Genomic DNA, 8460 nt, shown 5'->3' with positions numbered 1-8460 from the left:
GGAGAGGGGGGGGGACCGGAGGAGGAAGGTGCGTCCCCGGCGGCAGGCGGTGCTGGCGGCGGCTCCTGCCCGCGCGGCTCCCAGGCTGCACAGACACCCGAGCGGGCGGGCGGGCGGCGCGGCTTAAAGGGCGCCGGCAGCTGCGCAGGCTCCGCTGCGCCGCCCCCTGCCCGCGCCAAGCGCCGCCTCCGCCGCGCACACGCCCGCCTGCCGGGGGGCCGCCACCGCCCGCCCGCGGGCTGCCCCGCCGCTCCGGCCCGCGGGGAAGGGGGGGCGGGAGAGGGACACCCGCCGCCGGGGAGCGGGCCCGAGCCGGGCGGGCCGCGGCGCGGCGCGGCGCGGGCGCCGCCTCCCCTCTGCGGCGGTTCGGGGCCTGCGCCCGCCTTCCTCCTTCCCGCCGCGGCGGCGGCGGCGGCTGTGGCTGCTGCAGGGAGTGGAAATTTCCACTGTGTCCGCCCCCTCGCTCCCCCCCTCCGCGCGCACACACACACCCGAGACCGCACATGGTGGGGGGGGAGGACAGTGCCGGCGGCGCCGGGGGCCCCTGCGCCTGGCTCCCAGCCGCCGGCGCCCACGGCCGCGGCCCTGCGGTCGTCGTCCCCACGCACCTGGGTGGGCTGGCAGCGGGCGGCACGGCGAGGCAGAAGCGCCCCTGTGCCGGAGAGCCAGGTGAGGGTGCCGTGGCGGGCCGGGACCGCACGCGTTGGGCACCCCCAGCTCTTCCAGAACCTTCCGCGTCCCAGCGCCTCGGGGCACCTCGGTGCCTGTTGCCTGCTGACGGAGGTGCAGGTGGATGCGACCCACCCGCAGCGGGCTGGGTGTAGGGACCTGAGGGTAGTGGGGTCGAGGTAAAACTGCGTGGCTGGAAGATGGCTGGCCTTGATGCCTGGGTGCTCCCGGTGAGGGAGCTTCTGAGCAAACATTTCCTAGCCGGCGGTGCTCGGCGCACACCCTTGGCATTGTACTGAAAACGCAGCCATCAAGGTCAGCGACACAGATGCCCTCTGTCAGCAGCACATCTGACGCTGGCGTCCAGCTGTGGCTGTGCCGGAAGCCTACAACCACCTGCACCCACCAAAGAGGGGCATTTGGAGACCCTGGTGGTACACCAGGCTTGTTTCGACAGTATTTATTTCCTCCACAGCAGAGACGCATCCCTCCAGGGGTACCCGCTTCCCTCACACGTACACCAGAGCGCCCAACACACGGACTGGCTTTAAAGAGAGTGAGCTCACGATGAGTTTCTGCCCAAGGTTTTGAAGCCCTCATCGCTTGGCCCTCTCTGCTCTCAGAAAAGAGGGAGGCAGGGCATGAGAGAGCAGAGCCACCATGCCATGGCTCAAGGGGAAGCAGGGAAGAAGGCAGACCTCAAGATTAAAAAACTTCAATGAAATATCTATCTATGAAATACCAGCCCCGCCCCATCAAGAGAGGCCTCAGCATCTCACCTGGGAAGCCGAGCCATGCCCTTCCACACCAACAAGCAGGGTCGCTTGCTTTTGCTCTGCTTGCACAGGAATGATACCATAGATGGTGAAACGAATCCAAGGTGCAGTTATTGCTAACTGAAAACTTTTCCCAGCACTTTCCATCATGACTTGCAGCACTGGTAGTGCTGTGGGCCTTCCTCATCTTAAGCAGATGTGAGTTCTAGGTAGTTCCCTACAGGTACTGTGCCCTGCAGGCACAACAAAGCCTATGTGGGTGCTGGGAGCTGTTTTGCGTACCGCTACAAATTATCAGCTGTTCAGGATGAATTGCCTATGTGGAAGTGTTTACACATATTCCCAAACTCCCACCCCCCCAGTGCTTAGGCAGTAATTGCCAGTCAGCTGACAGGTATCGTTTACTGCCTGTTGGTGCTTACCACATACAAGCCCTCCCTGGGTTACTTTGCTTGCTTTTTTTTCAATATGGTGTTGTCTGGCCTGAGCTTCTTCCTTGTTCTGAACAGGTGCCCGGTCAGTTCCAGAGGAAATCCAGATAGTTTGTAAGTGATGGTCCCCAATGGAGGTGAAGATGCCCAGGTATCCATGCTGTACACGCACGATCGGACAGCCATTCCCACCCTCCCGGTGCACCCCGTCAGTGGTGGCACAGTCACGCGTGAGCCACACTGTTCTCCTCCCACAACATGAAACCCCTACGCCCTGCTGCTCTACCAACGCTCTACCTGCTTAAAACGCTCCTCTGCCAGAAAAAAGGAAAAACGCATTCAATCCCTGTTCCTGAAGTCTTTCTCTCTCACACGCAGAACTTTATGCAAATCCCCAAGTCTATATTCTGAAATACCTAGTGCCGCTTTCAAATGCCAATATTTGATTCTCAGTTGGATATACATTCATATTCACCGTTCATACTCGCTACATTCCACATGCAAGCCCTGCAAATACACATCTGCATGTGGCCACCAAACCTTCCCCCCCTTTTCTGTGAATCCCACCCACACCTGTACTTCAGCACTGCGTCTCAAGGCCCCGCAAACATAAGACTGAGCCTGAGTCCACTTATATCTGTGCCTGGGATTTGCTCACGCACGCAGAAACACTTGTGCATGAGATCTCATAAACACACTCGCAGACAGGCATTCCTACGTATATTCACTGGATGAGACCTGTATGCCTGAGGGTCCCTCGTGCATATTAGCAACAGAGATACAGTGACTGTATCTATCTGTGTCTGAATGCCACACGTGTGGGCGTCTGGTCTCATGCATCATGCCTACGTATAGCTATGCTCATGGACTGACCACTGCATACATCTGCGACGTCCCATATCTTTGTGGGCGTTCCTAATGCTTTCTGACTTTCTCGCTACTGATGTAGCATGTCCACCAGGTATGAGCTACCTTGAATCTCACAAGTTTGTTTTTTCCTCAAAGCAGTAACCACAAGTATCCAAAGACCGTAGGAAACTCTCATTTAATATTTAAAAGCACACGGTTATAGAGGAAGGTCTGAAAAACATGTAGTGGCCATGCCCTAAATATTCAGTAAGGAAATATAAACTCCCCTAATACAGATTTTTTTTTTTAAGTAACAAGTGTAAACTTTTGACTTTTGAGAGGCTTGAGTCATGACTTTTTCATGCTGGAGGTTGGGCATGCTACAAAGGCAAACCATCCTCTCTGCATCTTAGTGTCTTTCACATCCATCCTTATGCCAGAGAGCAGCGCAGAGAGCGCTAATGAATAACATCACTCTTTTCTAATAAAGCACAAGATAAAAATATGTCCTCATGCATTCTATATGCATATGTAAATACAGAACCTATTCTGTGAAAAAGCTGTTGGAAATGTTTTAGGGAATTAAAAAATGTCATGCAATATCTCATAGACTCCTGACAAAGAAGCTAGTCCAGCATGGCAGGATTAAGGGGGAAAATGAAAGACAAAATACCGCACTTTTAAAACCTCAAAATTACCATTAATAGCCTCTCAAAACACAACTGTATTGTGCTTCGGTGATCTCTTTCTTATGATGGAATATACCTAGTTTTGAAACAAGTACTCTGTGCACCATAGAAAAGCCAATTCTCTCCTCTTAATAAAAGCTTTAATTTCTAGCTGTGATACGTTGCACACTATCAAACTAAAATCAAAATTTATCACAGGTTTAGGACTAGGATGATGGCAGTCTTGAACTTCAGATCAGGACAGATTTTCAGAGGTGTTAGCAGAAAACAGGAATTGCCTGCGGAAAGAGTAATTACACTGCCAAGCGTGTTTTTGTTTGCTTGTACTGGTGTTTGTCTATAGCCTATAGACAGGGATATAGAAACAGATACAGATACAGATACAGATACAGATACAGATACAGATACAGATACGTGCCTGTTCTCCCTAGTATTTACCCACCTTCTCAGTAAGGTTTGTAGCTGAGCACTATACATTTGAGGTAACAGCAGGTGAACTAGGGAGTACAAAGCCTGCATGGGAATAGCTGCATGGCTCTGCAGTCATGGCAGTGATTGTGGTCCAGACATACTCCAAAGAGGTGACAGGTGGAGCTGGGTCAGAACAGTGAAATATCAGAAGTCATCTGGTCCCAGGGGAGCAGATGAGTGACGAAACCTGAAGTGAAGGAGATAGTATTAACAGATGGGGCTGTTGTAAGCTTGTACATAGGGCTCCTGAAGTATCTGGCTGGGAATATGGCTCCTAGACACGTGGGCAGGGTTGCCCCTGGAGGAAGGATTGAAAGGAAACAGAGCTGAGAAATGAAGGAAAAGTGGGACTGCCGGGGTACAGTGTGGGCTAAAGAGACCAGAGCAGGGACAGGTGGGAAGGACTGTGGAGGAGATTGTGATGTGGTGCTCTCAAACTGGGACTAGGATCTAATGAGAGGGTATAAAAGAGAGGGTAAGGGGAAAGGGAGAAGTAAGAATGGATGGAAAAAGACTAGGATGGAGAAAGGGCAGTCTTGAAGAAGACTAGGACAGGGAAAGATGGGGTAGTAGGAAGCTGAATGGGCTGTGCTAGAGGAGAACAGGAAGAACCATGTCTTTCAGACCTTCTAATGAAAACGCAGCTCTCTGGATTCCCCACCCCCACTCACCCCCTGCCACCAGTCCTCTTCTGTCAGCAAATACCTGTGAATCCCCCGACAAAGTAAATTTGCCTAATATTCCTCCTGTCCACGCACGGATGACAACCCACCGCTCTTATCAGTTTCCCTGTTAGCTCAGAGTGGCAGGGAGCTCTGCGGTAAAGCTAAAGACTTCAGCCCTAATGGCATTTACAACAATATGATGCTGCATGATGGAAAGGGGTTTGATTTTTTTTACTGTTTGCTTTTTTAAAAGCTAGATAATTGTACATATAAAATCTGCTTTAAATGAGGACTAGGTTGCAAAATCAATACTACATAATGAGGAGTGTTATTTTCTCCTTCCTCTCCTTTGCATATGCATATGCAAAGTATATAATTGCATACTTTTCTTTCCATGGGATCTCTGCCACATTTATTTTTCAGGGTGGAGCTGCTCTGGAGCTGTGTCAGGACTACATAGTGGAGGAGGCTGCTGTCTACAGGAGTTTTTCCACATTTGTTTCAGCAAATAGAATATGTGCAGTAAATGACAGTACAGGATCATGTGAAAAAGGATGAGCTCTTGGTTAGAACAGCTGAGCTCTGCCTTAGGAATGGATTCAATCCCTCCTTTACCACATAGTTCTTGTATGATGCTGGATAAGTCAGTTAAACCACACTTCTTGCAGGTGGCCATGAATTTCATGCTCCTAGTTTCTGGGTATCTGAATTGACATTTTGTGGTCTAATTTGCAGAAGTGCTGAATGATCCCAGATGAAACTGAATTCAATTGGCGCTAGACATATAAAGCGCTCTGAATGAAGAATGTATCAACTTCTTGAAATATTTACTTGAAATATTAACTGTCTCAAACCGAGTAACCAGAATCTACAAAACCTTAAACTACAGATAATTCCAACCCAAGCCCATCCTAAAGCCATCGCACCCAAGAGGTAACAAGATGTATTTATGGCTGGTGATTCTCTTCTACAGAAAGGGGAGGAAGAGGCATCTTTCTGCTGTTCAGCCTGATACCCCAGGAGGTGTCCTGCCCACCAAAAACCCAAATCCAAGATGGTGCGGTAAGGTTGCTGTGACTCACGTGGCCCTCTCACAGACAGCTTCTACTGCTCCTTTGCGTGTGTGTTAATAGTTCTGCCAGGTAGGGCCATGAGTAAGTCAAATATGGCTGCATGGTGGTGGGAGTGACAGTGGAGGGGTCAGGGGCTCTGACAAGGTCCAGGTCTTCCAGGCAAAGGCACTGGCTCTGGCACACTGGAAATTAATGTGTGGTTGGGAAGGTGGAGTCACCAGGAGGGCTCGGGTGACTTTTCAAGAACTGCTGAGTGCCAGTGGGACCTAGGGAAAAAAGTGGGAAGAGAGGGCTCAACTGTGTACATAAGGCTTTAAACTAGGAGGTAGGCAGGTCAGTGGTACGAGTCAGAAAGTAATTGTAACAAATGGTAGTTTATGGGGGATACAAGGTGATGAGGAAACATCTACGAATGCATGAGCAGGTAGAGGAAGACCCTGGAAAGAAAGCTGCAGAGCCACAGCAGGCACAGCATCGGTTTCTGTGCCCCAGCTTACAGGCAGCAACTTGTTTAAATCTCAGTAAGTGGCTCATTAGCCCTCCAGTGTGACCATACACTACAGCAAACTAAGGACAAGAGTAAAAGCATAAAAGGAGCCTGTAGGAATAAAATCAGAAAGGCCAAGGCAAAAAAGTCAATGTAATTAGCAAAGGAAAGAAAAGGTAACAAGAAAGCACTTCTATGCGTTAGAAGTTAGAGCAAGACAATGGCAAAAAAATTATCTACCCTTCAACAAGGATGGAAAGCTAGTAAGAGGTGACACAGAAAAAGCCAAAGTGATGAATGTCTTTTTCCCCTCACTCCTCAGCAAAAAAAATTAACTATGGTCAGTTGACTAACCATTAATGTCTAAGGCTAAGTAACAGGAAGAACAGAATAGACTACTTCAGTAAGTCGATTATTTTCCAGTCAGCCAGACCTGACAGAAACCAACTGAGAGCACACGGGAAACTGGCTGAAGCAATCCTAGAGCCATGAGGGATCCTTTCCCACAGCACCTGGGGAGCAGAAGACTGGTGACAGGCGACTGCAGTACCCGTTTTCAAAAAAGAAGAAAAGCAGCTTGAGGAATATAGGCAGAGAAAACAGCCTAACTTGAATTGCCGGAAATATATTGAAACAAATAATCAAAGAAAGTTTTCTTTTGTGTATGGGAAATAATGAAATGATAAGTAGAGGCCAAGAAAGATTTGCCAGGAACAAATCATGCTGAACCAAGCTAATTTCCTTCTCTGACAAGTGGCAGGTCTTATGGACAATAGATATTACGTATCTTGACTTGAACAAGGCTTTCAACACAGTCTCTTGTGATTTCTTGTAAGCGAGCTAAAACAGAACTATTGTAAGGTGGACTCATAGCTGCTTCAAAAAAATACTAGAAGAGGAATTATCGTCGGTTCATTGTTGAAGTGGAAGAATTATGGAAAGCAGTTCCACAGATGCCCTTCCCGGGACTCGTACCACTCACTATTTTCATTGTGTTTTGGAGGATGGCATATCGAGTATGGCTACCAAATTTGTAGAGAAAGCTCTACAAGCACCTTGGCAGGATTAGCATCTTGATCAATTGAAGAAATGGTCTGAAAACAATAGGATTCGGTGCAGTAAGAACAGGTGTAAACCATTACACTTAGGTAAGAATAAACCCCCAAACAGAGAGCAGCCAGCAAGGCAAAAGACCTGCACAAAAATGCCTTCGGGATTTTGGAAGAGCTCAAGCTGACTAAGAATTAACAATGCCATACTGGTGTGGAAAAGCAAGTATTGTGCCGAAATGTGTAAACTGGCTAGGTGAGATACATGAAATAATTTCTCCACTCCTACTCAGCACTGGTGAGGTCTCAAACTGGAAAATGGACTGATTCACTTTGGTCCCTGAACTCGAGAGGAATGGGCAATTAGGGAAAGTCCTGAGGGCAACAAAAAGTACTAAAAGTTTTAAAAAACTGACCCTGGAGGGAAATCTCCCAAGAACTGGATTTGTTTAATCTAGAGAAAAGAGGACTGAGAAGAAACGTGGTAACAGTCTTCAAATATGTAAAAGGTAGCTGCTCAGTGGAAGGCAGTAGGTAACTCTCAGTGCTTAGAGGGGAGCAGGGAGCTTAAATAGTATCTAGAGTTACAGTTTCTGCTATACATAAGGAAAAACTTCTTAGTTAGGAGGCTAAGAAAGCCTTGGTGCCAGTGGAGGTCATTGAGTCTTTAGCACTGATGGTTTTAAACACAGCTGAAAAAGGCATCATTTAGATATTGTTGAGTGCATTTGGGAAGGGGGTACTAGACCCAAGGGCAACAGCTTGTGAGGCACGTGTACATAATAACTTGCAGACACATATTTGAAAGGCATACGTAGCATCTGGAGCTGGGAGTCATGGCATCATGAGAGTGTCGTCGTGGGATGAAGCGTCCCTCAGCTCCCAGTAAGTTCTTTCCAGTGCATGTAACCTCAAAGCAGGGAAGAAGAAATCAGATCTAATATGCAAACTTTGAAAGGTTTCTGACCCCTAGATAATTTCCTGAGGTCTCTTCCTACCTTCTACAATTGTAAATAGACACAGGCTGTGCAGGATGGCCGAATTACTGCTGCAGTGGTTTCCTGTTACAGGTGAAAAGCAGATATTAAGCCTTCATTGGTAACTGATGAAAAAAAAAAAAAAAAAAAAAAAATCTAGCTACATCATGTGCCTTTCTGGCAAAAGGAGCTTGAAATCCCATCACCTGGGAGACAACCAAGTACTAGCATTTCTCCTTTATGAAAGGACTGAAAGGTTTTGTCATGAACCTGAAAGACTTTTTGTTGCATTGCTTTGCAAACATTTGGGAGGCAACAGTCCTT

Source organism: Aptenodytes patagonicus, chromosome 1 (assembly GCF_965638725.1).
Source record: "Aptenodytes patagonicus chromosome 1, bAptPat1.pri.cur, whole genome shotgun sequence".
Classification (NCBI taxonomy): domain Eukaryota; kingdom Metazoa; phylum Chordata; class Aves; order Sphenisciformes; family Spheniscidae; genus Aptenodytes; species Aptenodytes patagonicus.
Note: the sequence above shows the minus strand (reverse complement) of the source record.